The sequence below is a fragment of the Oncorhynchus clarkii genome, chromosome 12 (assembly GCF_045791955.1).
Source record: "Oncorhynchus clarkii lewisi isolate Uvic-CL-2024 chromosome 12, UVic_Ocla_1.0, whole genome shotgun sequence".
NCBI classification, from domain to species: Eukaryota; Metazoa; Chordata; class Actinopteri; order Salmoniformes; family Salmonidae; genus Oncorhynchus; species Oncorhynchus clarkii.
In genome coordinates this window covers 29,769,779-29,782,390 of record NC_092158.1, presented here as the reverse complement: position 1 = coordinate 29,782,390, position 12,612 = coordinate 29,769,779, and positions in this window count along the sequence as shown.

Sequence of the window (12,612 nt, the reverse complement as noted above, 5' to 3'; positions counted from 1 at the left end):
GCAGAATTTGGGTAAGAAATGGTGATAGGAACATTACATGTGGTGCTAAGATAATGGTCAAAATAAATTGCATACATTCTGGGCAATTACAGTGCCTTCAGCGCCTTGACTTTTTCCACCTTTTGTTGTGTACAAATTAGGATTACATCATTTTTATTTTTTGATCTACACCAAAATACTCTAATATCAAAGTGGAAGAACGATTAAATAAAAAATAGACGAATGAAAAATAAAACACTAATATATGTTGATTAGATAAGTATTCAACCCCCTGAGTCAATACATGTTAGAATCACCTTTGGCAGCGATTACAGCTGTGAGTCTTTTTGGACAAGTCTCTAAGAGCTTTGCACACCTGGATTGTACAATTTCAAATCAAATCAAAAGATATTTGTCACATTTGCCGAATACAACAGGTCCTTACTGTGAAATGCTTACTTACAAACCCTTAACCAACAATGCAGTTCAAGAAATAGAGTTAAGAAAATATTTACTAAATAAACTAAAGTAAAAAATAAACAAAAATGTAACAATAACGAGGCTATATACAGGGGGTACCGGTAATGAGTCGATGTGCGGTCGTACAGGTTAGTCGAGGTAATATGTACATGTACAGTGCCTTGCGAAAGTATTCGGCCCCCTTGAACTTTGCGACCTTTTGCCACATTTCAGGCTTCAAACATAAAGATATAAAACTGTATTTTTTTGTGAAGAATCAACAACAAGTGGGACACAATCATGAAGCGGAACGACATTTATTGGATATTTCAAACTTTTTTAACAAATGAAAAACTTAAAAATTGGGCGTGCAAAATTATTCAGCCCCCTTAAGTTAATACTTTGTAGCGCCACCTTTTGCTGCGATTACAGCTGTAAGTCGCTTGGGGTATGTCTCTATCAGTTTTGCACATCGAGAGACTGAACTTTTTTCCCATTCCTCCTTGCAAAACAGCTTGAGCTCAGTGAGGTTGGATGGAGAGCATTTGTGAACAGCAGTTTTCAGTTCTTTCCACAGATTCTCGATTGGATTCAGGTCTGGACTTTGACTTGGCCATTCTAACACCTGGATATGTTTATTTTTGAACCATTCCATTGTAGATTTTGCTTTATGTTTTGGATCATTGTCTTGTTGGAAGACAAATCTCCGTCCCAGTCTCAGGTCTTTTGTAGACTGCATCAGGTTTTCTTCCAGAATGGTCCTGTATTTGGCTCCATCCATCTTCCCATCAATTTTAACCATCTTCCCTGTCCCTGCTGAAGAAAAGCAGGCCCAAACCATGATGCTGCCACCACCATGTTTGACAGTGGGGATGGTGTGTTCAGCTGTGTTGCTTTTACGCCAAACATAACGTTTTGCATTGTTGCCAAAAAGTTCAATTTTGGTTTCATCTGACCAGAGCACCTTCTTCCACATGTTTGGTGTGTCTCCCAGGTGACTTGTGGCAAACTTTAAACAACACTTTTTATGGATATCTTTAAGAAATGGCTTTCTTCTTGCCACTCTTCCATAAAGGCCAGATTTGTGCAATATACGACTGATTGTTGTCCTATGGACAGAGTCTCCCACCTCAGCTGTAGATCTCTGCAGTTCATCCAGAGTGATCATGGGCCTCTTGGCTGCATCTCTGATCAGTCTTCTCCTTGTATGAGCTGAAAGTTTAGCGGGACGGCCAGGTCTTGGTAGATTTGCAGTGGTCTGATACCCCTTCCATTTCAATATTATCGCGTGCACAGTGCTCCTTGGGTTGTTTAAAGCTTGGGAAATATTTTTGTATCCAAATCTTCACAACAGTATCTCGGACCTGCCTGGTGTGTTCCTTGTTCTTCATGATGCTCTCGGCGCTTTTAACGGACCTCTGAGACTATTTTTCAGTTTTTGATTTGTTAAAAAAGTTTGAAATATCCAATAAATGTCGTTCCACTTCATGATTGTGTCCCACTTGTTGTTGATTCTTCACAAAAAAATACAGTTTTATATCTTTATATTTGAAGCCTGAAATGTGGCAAAAGGTCGCAAAGTTCAAGGGGGCCGAATACTTTCGCAAGGCACTGTAGGTGGGGTTAAAGTGACAACAGTGTAAAAACAAAGGGGTGGGGGGTCAATGTAAATAGTCCGGGTGGCCATTTGATTAATTGTTCAGCAGTCGTATGGCTTGGGGGTAGAAGCTGTTTAGGAGACTTTTGGACTTACTGTAGACTTGGTGCTCCGGTAACGCTTGCGGTGTGGTAGCAGAGAGAACTGTCTATGATTTGGCTGACTGGAGTTTTTGATAAAAAATGCCATTATTCCTTTTTAAACTCGTCAAGCTCTGTCAAGTTGGTTGTTGATCATTGCTAGACAGACATTTTCATGTCTTGTCATAGATTTTCATGTCGATGTAAGTCAAAGCTGAAACTATGCCACTCAGGAACATTCAATGTTGTCTTGGTAAGCAACTCCTGTGTATATTTGGCCTTGAGAATTAGGTTATTGTCCTGGTGAAAGGTGAATTTGTCCCCCTGTGTTGGTTGGAAAGCAGACTGAACCAGGTTTTCCTCTAGGATTTTGCCTGTGCTCAACTATTTTCAGTTTCTTTTTATAAAAAAAAAAAATCCCTAATCTTTGCCGATGACGAGCATATCCATAAAATGCAGCCACCACCACACTTTAATATATGAAGAGCTCCAAGGGATATTTAATGTCATCTACCAATTGGTGCCCTTCTTTGCAAGGCATTGGAAAACCTCCCAGGTCTTTGTGGTTGAATCTGTCTTTGAATCAATTGAGGGATTTTTTTTTAATTTAAGGGGTGGATCGGTTTAGTATTGCGGAAAGATTGTTGCTTCCATCAATGTAATTGTCTGCAACAATTCCAATCCCCCATGTATTTTTGGGGTGTAAATATATATATCCATATACATACACATATGCATACATATACACATATATACATACACATACCTCTACATAGTGAGTCCATGCAATTTATGTGACTTGTTAAGCAAATGTTTACTCCTGAACTTATGTAGGCTTGCCATAAAGGGGTTGAATACTTATTGACTCAAGCCATTTCAGCTTTTCATTTTTTATTAAAATTGTAAAAATGTCTAAAAACATAATCCCACTTTGACATTATGGGGTATTGTGTGTAGGCAAGTGACACAAAAACTCAATTTAATCAATTTTAAATTCAGGCTGTAACATAACAAAATGTGGAAAAAGGCAAGGGGTGTGAATACTTTCTAAAGGGCACTGTACTTCTGGCCAAACTGAGGAATACTTTTCCAGTCATTAGTGCACCATCAAGTGGCCGTCTTCAGTAATAGACTACCAACAATTGCCAATCAGATTTTTCATTGTGTCACAATCACCTTACAGGGTTTGGTATTGTTGTTGCTAGCCCACCACAGTTCAAACATTTTTTTTTTAGTAGAAAATTATTTGCACCATTTGTTTCAACATTGTTTTACAAGACAAACCCTAAAAAAACAAACACTAAACTGACATTTTCAATCAGGTAGGTCTGGGTTTCCCATACTCGGTCCTGGGGCCACCCCTGTGGGCACGTTTTGGTTTTTGCTCTAGCACTACACAGCTGATTCAAATGACCAACTCATCATCAAGCGTTGACTATTTGAATTAGCTGTGTAATGCTAGGGCAAAACCAAAATGTGTTTAGGAAACCCTGGTGTAGGTGACAGCTAATCAGGGTTAACAACCATTTCAGAAATAATATTTTACTAATTCATTACCTTCCTGAGCCTGACAGCACAGTTGAATAGTCATTAACTGAATTTCAGGATCACCAGTTCTAATAATGTCAATTGCTTTCAAAAAGCAGCTTAGGGCATCAGAGTAAAATTGTTTCCCCTTTTCACAAGATTTTTATACTTTTCCTCTGTCACAGCCGGGGAATCACCGTTGTTGTTTACACCTTCTGCAGTCTGCAATGTGGCATCTTTGCCACTGGCACATTGGTCCATTCTTTCACCAGATGCAAGTTCAGGATCACCGGTAGATTCCTCCAAAGAACTTTCATCTTCCTTTCCCATTTCAGATTTTTCAGCAACATACATTGACCCACTTCCACCTTCCTCTTCGGTGTCAGTGTTGAAGGTTTCCCATGTGGGTTCTTCCTTTTCCGTGAGAGACTCCTCATGAGATCCAGTCACCTCCCTTGCCTCACGAAATCCAGTTACCTCACTTTCCTCACTTGCATCATCAGTGTGCATATGTGAAAGCTCAGCTTCTATGTCCTTATTGAGGTCTTCCACATTCTCAATCACTGAATCCACAAATTCAGGTGCCAGGTGCACGGTGTTTCCTCCGACACATTGGTGCGGCTGGCTTCCGGGTTGGTTGCACGCTGTGTTAAGAAGCAGTGCGGCTTGGTTGGGTTGTGTATCGGAGGACGCATGACCTTCAACCTTCGTCTCTCCCGAGCCCGTACGGGAGTTGTAGCAATGAGACAAGATAGTAGCTACTAAACAATTGGATACCACGAAATTGGGGAGAAAAAGGAGTAGTAAAAAAAAAATTAATAAATAAAAATAATGTAATGTAATAAAAATAATTTTTAAAACAGTTAACTGGAGAGGTTCCAACAAACTTGATGCTCCATAGTACACATCTGTCAGGAGCTCTATCAGGGCAGTCCTGTTATATCTCTTATATACTGCTTACAGACACATTACATATGCATGATTTAGCTTATTCATCATTCATAATTAATTCATCGTTAACGTTTGGTTCATGCATGTGACAGACCAATACCTCACAAAGCTTCTTCTCTCCAAGCTGAGACCTTGAAACTGAGATATCCTTTAATTGTCAAAACAAGGTTCTGGGCGTACTGACAAATTGCAGATACTGATAGTGAGGATTCGTTCAATCAGTCACTTGCATGAACACAAAAATAGGTTATTAGAAAAGAACCAACAGAACACAGGAATTTGTTATTAGAACAGCACAAACATAACATTTTCCATCACAGACTCTACAAGGTGTCGAATGTTGGCCCAAGTTGACTCCAATGGTTCTCACAGTTGTGTCAAGTTGGCTGGATGTCTTTTGGGTGCTGGACCGTTTTTGATACACACTGGAAACTGTTAAGCGTGAAAAACCCAGCAGGAGTGCAGTTCTCCCCCCCTTCTCCTTCACCCAAATGCAGATAGCTGATGTTCTGAAAGAGCTGCAAAATCTGGACCAATACAAATCAGCCGGGCTAGACAATCTGGATGCTCTCTTTCTAAAATGATCTGCCGAAATTGTTGCAACCACTATTACTAGCCTGTTCAACCTCTCTTTCGTATCGTCTGAGATTCCCGTCTGAGACTGGAAAGCTGCCACGGTCATCCCCTTCTTCAAAGGGGGAGACACTTTAGACCAAAACTGCTACAGACCTACATCTATTCTAACCTGCCTTTCTAAGGTCTTTGAAAGCCATGTTAACAAACAGATTACCAACCATTTCGAATCTCACCGTACCTTCTCCGCTATGCAATCTGGTTTCAGAGCTGGTCATGGATGCACCTCAGCCACGCTTAAGGTCCTAAACGATATCATAACCACCATCAATAAAATACAGTACTGTGCAGCCATATTCATCGACCTGGCTAAGGCTTTCGACTCTGTCAATCACAACATTCTTATTGGCAGACTCAACAGCCTTGGTTTCTCAAATGATTGCCTCGCTTGGTTTACCAACTACTTCTCCGATAGAGTTCAGTATGTCAAATCGGAGGGCCTGTTGTCTGGACCTCTGGCAGTTTCTATGGGGGTGCCACAGGGTTCAATTGTCAGACCGACTCTCTTCTCTGAATACATCAATGATGTCGCTCTCGCTGCTGGTGATTCTTTGAGCCAACTCTACGCAGACGACACCATTCTGTATACCTTTGGCCCTTCGTTGGACACTGTGTTAACTAACCTCCAGATGAGCTTCAATGCCATACAACTCTCCTTCCATGGCCTCCAACTGCCCTTAAATGCAAGTAAAACTAAATGCATACTCTTCAACCAATCGCAGCCCGCACCTGGCTGCCCTCCAGCATCACTAATCTGGACAGTTCTGACTTAGAATATGTGGACAACTACAAATACCTAGGTGTCTGGTTAGACTGTAAAATCTCCTTCCAGACTCACATTAAACATCTCCAATCCAAAATGAAATCTAGGATCGGCTTCCTATTTCGCAACAAAGCATCCTTCACTCATGCTGCCAAACATACCCTTGTAAAACTGACCATCCTACTGATCCTCGACTTCGGCGATACCATTTACAAAATAGCCTCCAACACTCTACTCAACAAATTGGATGCAGTCTATCACAGTGCCATCCGTTTTGTCACCAAAGCCCTATATACTACCCACCACTGCGACCTGTGTAATCTCTTTGGCTGGCCCTCGCTTCATACTCGTCGCCAAACCCACTGGCTCCAGGTCATCTACAAGTCTCTGCTAGGTAAAGCCCCGCCTTATCTCAGCTCACTGGTCACCATAGCAGCACCCACCCTTAGCATGCGCTCCAGCAGGGATATCTCACTGGTCGCCCCCAAAGCCAATTCTTCCTTTGGCCGCCTCTCCTTCCAGGTCTCTGCTGCCAATGACTGGAACGAACTGCAAAAAATTCTGAAGCTGGAGACTCTTACCTCCCTCACTAGCTTTAGGCACCAGCTGTCAGAGCAGTTCACAGATCACTGCACCTGTACATATCTCATCTGTAAATAGCCCATCCAATCTACCTCATCCCCATACTGTATTTATTTATTTATCTTGTTCCTTTGCACCCCAGTATCTCAACTTGCACGTTCATCTTCTGCACATCCTACCATTCCAGTGTTAAATTGCTATATTGTAATTACTTTGCCCCCATGGCCTATTTATTGCCTTACCTCTCTTGTCCTACCTCATTTGCACATGCTGCATATAGATTTTTCTACTGTATTATTGATTGTATGTTTGTTTGTTCCATGTGTAACTCTGTTGTATGTGTCGAACTGCTTTGCTTTATCTTGACCAGGTCGCTGTTGCAAATGAGAACTTGTTCTCAACTAGCCTACCTGGTTAAATAAAGGTGAAATAAGTCAATAAAAAATACACTCCAGACACAAACCATTCACATGCATGCCAACCAGATGTAATGACAGGTGCAATGTACAATGTCCTAAGCGCATTCGAGCAAACACCTTCCTAATCTGACCTTTTGAATCTTGGTCTACCAACCTTTTTTTGGAGGGCATTTAAATGCCCATCTCTTCTGCCATACATCTATCAAAATGGCTCTGATCTTACAATTGGCCTCACCTCTACCCAGTGGAACATTAATATCAATTATATCTTGTTTCAAAGCTCTTTTGGATAACTGGTCTACAATTTCCTTCCCTTACACGCCCGAATGTGCTGGAATCCAGCAGAATCTTAAAATTTCACCCATTCTCTCAATTGTTCACAATAACATTGTCACGTGTGCTCCCTCTCCGGCCTTTAGGTCACCAGGCTGCTCGTTATGGCGCACACTTGTCACCATCGTTACACGCACCTGCGTGTCATCACTCACCTGGACTCCATCACTTCCTTGATTACCTGCCCTATACTGTATATGTCACTCCCTTTGGTTCCTTCCCTAGGTGTCATTTTTTATGTTTCCTGTCTGTGCGTTGTTCAGGTTTTTTGTTTTGTATTATGTTTAATTTATTTATTTAAACACTCTGAACTTGCTTCCCGACTCTCAGCGCACATCGCTACAAGCATTAATACCTCCAATAGTATGTCACTCCTATTAGATTTACCAGATGATAAACTATTTAATACAGACAGAGAATCTGAGCATACTATAATTCTAACAGGTTATATGTCCTCCACCCAGTGGAGGGCAACTACTATCGCCAACAGTTCAACTGAGTGTACTGATAGTTCATCTGTTAGTTTTCTACATATCTGCACATCAAATTCAGGAATGTAAACGCCCGCTCCTGTGCGCCCACTCTCTGGGTCCTTGGATCCATCTGTGAAAAAGAGTTAAAAATAATAACAACTTCTACCAATGTAATTGTAAACCAGTTTCCCTACATCATTGAATTCTGACCAATCTTTCCTTTTCTCTACCAAAGTTAGATCAACAACAGGATCTGGAAGTAACCACGGAGGAGCATCCCATATCACCACAGAAGGGACAACCTCCAACTCCCCCTAACCACTCTCATCAGCAAGCTTTCCAACTGACCAACCAAAACCACTGCGTTTTCTAGTAGTATATTCCCAACAGTCATCTTGAAAAGTAGCAGTGGGATGCTCAACCCAACAGCCTTTCAACCTAACCCAATAAGCTAATGACAATTTTTTATGCCGTATATCCAAAGGCATCTCACCTGCCTCCACTTGTAAAGCACATACAGATGCTGATTTAAATGCACCAATACATATCCTTAAAGCTATATACTGGATTCTGTCCAGCTTCTGAAGCCAAGTGTTCGTCACTGTTCCATAAACTACGCATCCGTAATCCATCGTTGTCCTGATCAGAGCTCTATAAATATCCATCAACGATTGTATGTCAGCATCCCATTCATAACCAGAGACAGAGCACATAAGATTCGCCTTCTTACACATTGTTTCAACATTTCTGACATGATCTTTCCATGTATATCGCTCATAGAACCATATACCCCATTATTTGTACTTAGAAACCTTCCCCATAGGCTGTCCATACAGAAACAACTGTATATTATCAGCAACTTTCTTCTTCGAGAAGAACATACAAGACTTCGCCATTGACAATTTAAAACCCCAGTCAATCAACCATCTTTCAACATCCACTATAGCTTGTTGAATAGATATAATCAGGAGAGACATTCCTTCCCATCTTCCAGAACTCCATCATCAGTATATAGGGAAGCCCCAAAACTCATACCTACATTCAAAAACACATTGCAAATCATAATATTAAACAAAATAGGACTGATAGCACTGCCTTGAGGAATAGCATTGTCAACTCCATAGGCATCAGATAAAATTTATCCTATTTTAACTCGAAAAGAGGGATTAAATAAAAGGGCCAAAACCCAGTTATATAATCTCCCACCAATACCACGCCATTTCATCTTAATCAGTAGGCCTTCTCTCCACATAGTGTCATAAGCCTTTTCAATGTTGAAAAAGACAGTAGCCATAACGTCTTTCATGACCAGAGTTTTTTCAACTTCATTGCTCACCTTTACTAATGGAACCAAAGTAGATCTACCTTTCCAGGAAATATGACAATCTATTGACTATCAACTTTTCCAACAGTTTACAACAGAAGGTCAGTCCTATTGGTCTACAACTATCAGCACATGAAGGGTGCTTACCAGGCTTTACAAAAGGTAACATTACTGCATGTTTCCAATCAGAAGGTATAACGCCCTCACTCGAAATCATATTAAATAATCCCAGGATAACATGTCTGACCTCATCTGGTAGATGCTTAAAACATTACAAAGCCTACTAAGGCTGAACGCATCTCATGTATGGTAAAAACAGAATCCAAAGAAGAGTCAACAGTATCCCTTTTCTTATACACATTAACATGAACATTTCAAATCTGAGTTGCTTGTACAGTGCCTTGCGAAAGTATTCGGCCCCCTTGAACTTTGCGACCTTTTGCCACATTTCAGGCTTCAAACATAAAGATATAAAACTGTATTTTTTTGTGAAGAATCAACAACAAGTGGGACACAATCATGAAGTGGAACGACATTTATTGGATATTTCAAACTTTTTTAACAAATCAAAAACTGAAAAATTGGGCGTGCAAAATTATTCAGCCCCTTTACTTTCAGTGCAGCAAACTCTCTCCAGAAGTTCAGTGAGGATCTCTGAATGATCCAATGTTGACCTAAATGACTAATGATGATAAATACAATCCACCTGTGTGTAATCAAGTCTCCGTATAAATGCACCTGCACTGTGATAGTCTCAGAGGTCCGCTAAAAGCGCAGAGCGCATCATGAAGAACAAGTAACACACCAGGCAGGTCCGAGATACTGTTATGAAGAAGTTTAAAGCCGGATTTGGATACAAAAATATTTCCCAAGCTTTAAACATCCCAAGGAGCACTGTGCAAGCGATAATATTGAAATGGAAGGAGTATCAGACCACTGCAAATCTACCAAGACCTGGTCATCCCTCTAAACGTTCAGCTCATATAAGGAGAAGACTGATCAGAGATGCAGCCAAGAGGCCCATGATCACTCTGGATGAACTGCAGAGATCTACAGCTGAGGTGGGAGACTCTGTCCATAGGACAACAATCAGTCGTATATTGCACAAATCTGGCCTTTATGGAAGAGTGGCAAGAAGAAAGCCATTTCTTAAAGATATCCATAAAAAGTGTTGTTTAAAGTTTGCCACAAGCCACCTGGGAGACACACCAAACATGTGGAAGAAGGTGCTCTGGTCAGATGAAACCAAAATTGAACTTTTTGGCAACAATGCAAAACGTTATGTTTGGCGTAAAAGCAACACAGCTGAACACACCATCCCCACTGTCAAACATGGTGGTGGCAGCATCATGGTTTGGGCCTGCTTTTCTTCAGCAGGGACAGGGAAGATGGTTACAATTGATGGGAAGATGGATGGAGCCAAATACAGGACCATTCTGGAAGAAAACCTGATGGAGTCTGCAAAAGACCTGAGACTGGGACGGAGATTTGTCTTCCAACAAGACAATGATCCAAAACATAAAGCAAAATCTACAATGGAATGGTTCAAAAATAAACATATCCAGGTGTTAGAATGGCCAAGTCAAAGTCCAGACCTGAATCCAATCGAGAATCTGTGGAAAGAACTGAAAACTGCTGTTCACAAATGCTCTCCATCCAACCTCACTGAGCTCGAGCTGTTTTGCAGGAGGAATGGGAAAAAATGTCAGTCTCTCGATGTGCAAAACTGATAGAGACACACCCCAAGCGACTTACAGCTGTAATCGCGGCAAAAGGTGGCGCTACAAAGTATTAACTTAAGGGGGCTGAATAATTTTGCACGCCCAATTTTTCAGTTTTTGATTTGTTAAAGTTTGAAATATCCAATAAATGTCGTTCCACTTCATGATTGTGTCCCACTTGTTGTTGATTCTTCACAAAAAAATACAGTTTTATATCTTTATGTTTGAAGCCTGAAATGTGGCAAAAGGTCGCAAAGTTCAAGGGGGCCGAATACTTTCGCAAGGCACTGTATACGTAATCCAAAGTAACCACACTATACACCCCACTATATACCCTAGCAAATGTCTTCCCAACAAGTCATCTTTTTCTTTATCAGTTACGGACATTTTTTGCTCCACAACCAAATCAAATCAAATCAAAATGTATTTGTCACATGCGCCGATTACAACAGGTGTAGACTTTACCGTGAAATGCTTCCTTACAAGCCCTTAACCAACAACGCAGTTTTAAATACGATAAGAGTTAAGAAAACAAAAGAGTAACAATAAAATAACAATAATGTATTTACAGGGGGTACCGGTAACTACAGGTTAGTCGAGGAAAAACTGGAATTCGAGGAGACCTGCTTCTTCCAGTCATCTTCTTCAACATAGACCACACAACCCCCAGCTCAGTAACCCTGCCTATTGTAGAGCAGAACTGTCTCAATGCATTTCTCTTGACAGACTTAATGACTCTACATACTAAAGCTCTGTTCCTTTGGAAATCAAGTAGATTCTCCGGAGTCATGTTCCTACGCCCTATTTCTTTCTCGCATAGCCGCAGTGCACTCTTCAGTCCACCAAGTAACCCCCTTCCTTTCCTCACCCACTTCACTCACTGGTACATATACATTCGCAGCACTCAAAATCAGAGATCACAGAGGCAGCACATACATCAACCGGCCTCTCTATAGACAACTGTCCAACAGACTTTGAGCAATGATCACCAGTCTGCTTTATGAAAGCCCCATCTTCTGAATGGTGCCCTGTCTGGAACAGTAACATCAAAGTTCATTGTACACGAAATCAGGAAATTATCACTTCCAACAGTAGAATCATTCATTACATTACATTCACAGATAGATGCAATAGAGTTAGAAGCCATTGTGAGGTCCAAGCAGGATGTAACCCCTCTAACAACATCAACTCTTGTACCACATTGTCACATCTTCCGCCAAAGTCAGTCCCTCTCCTTGTACGGGCGGCGTACGGCGGTCGACGTCACCGGTCTTCTAGCCACCGCCGATCCACCTTTCATTTTCCATTTGTTTTGTCTTGTCTTCCCACACACCTGGTTTCAATTCCATCATTACATGTTGTGTATTTAACCCTCTGTTCCCCCCATGTCCTTGTCCGGAATTGTTTATTGTAGTGCTTGTGCACATTATGCTGGTGTGTAACAGGTTTTGTTTACCCATTGATTTATTTTTCTGTTTACAGTAGTTTTGTTTATTAAACTACGCCATTGTAAATCAGTTTTTGCTCTCCTGCGCCTGACTTCTCTGCCGACAGTATGCACCGCCTACACACATCCATCGTTAAGACATGCTAATGCTCTTGTTTCCATCATATCTTCCACAATAGTACCATTAGCATCTGTATGTCTACTTCCCCATAAACTACTATGGTGCGGCGACTTTAATGCACATATCTCTAGAGCCCTATTCCC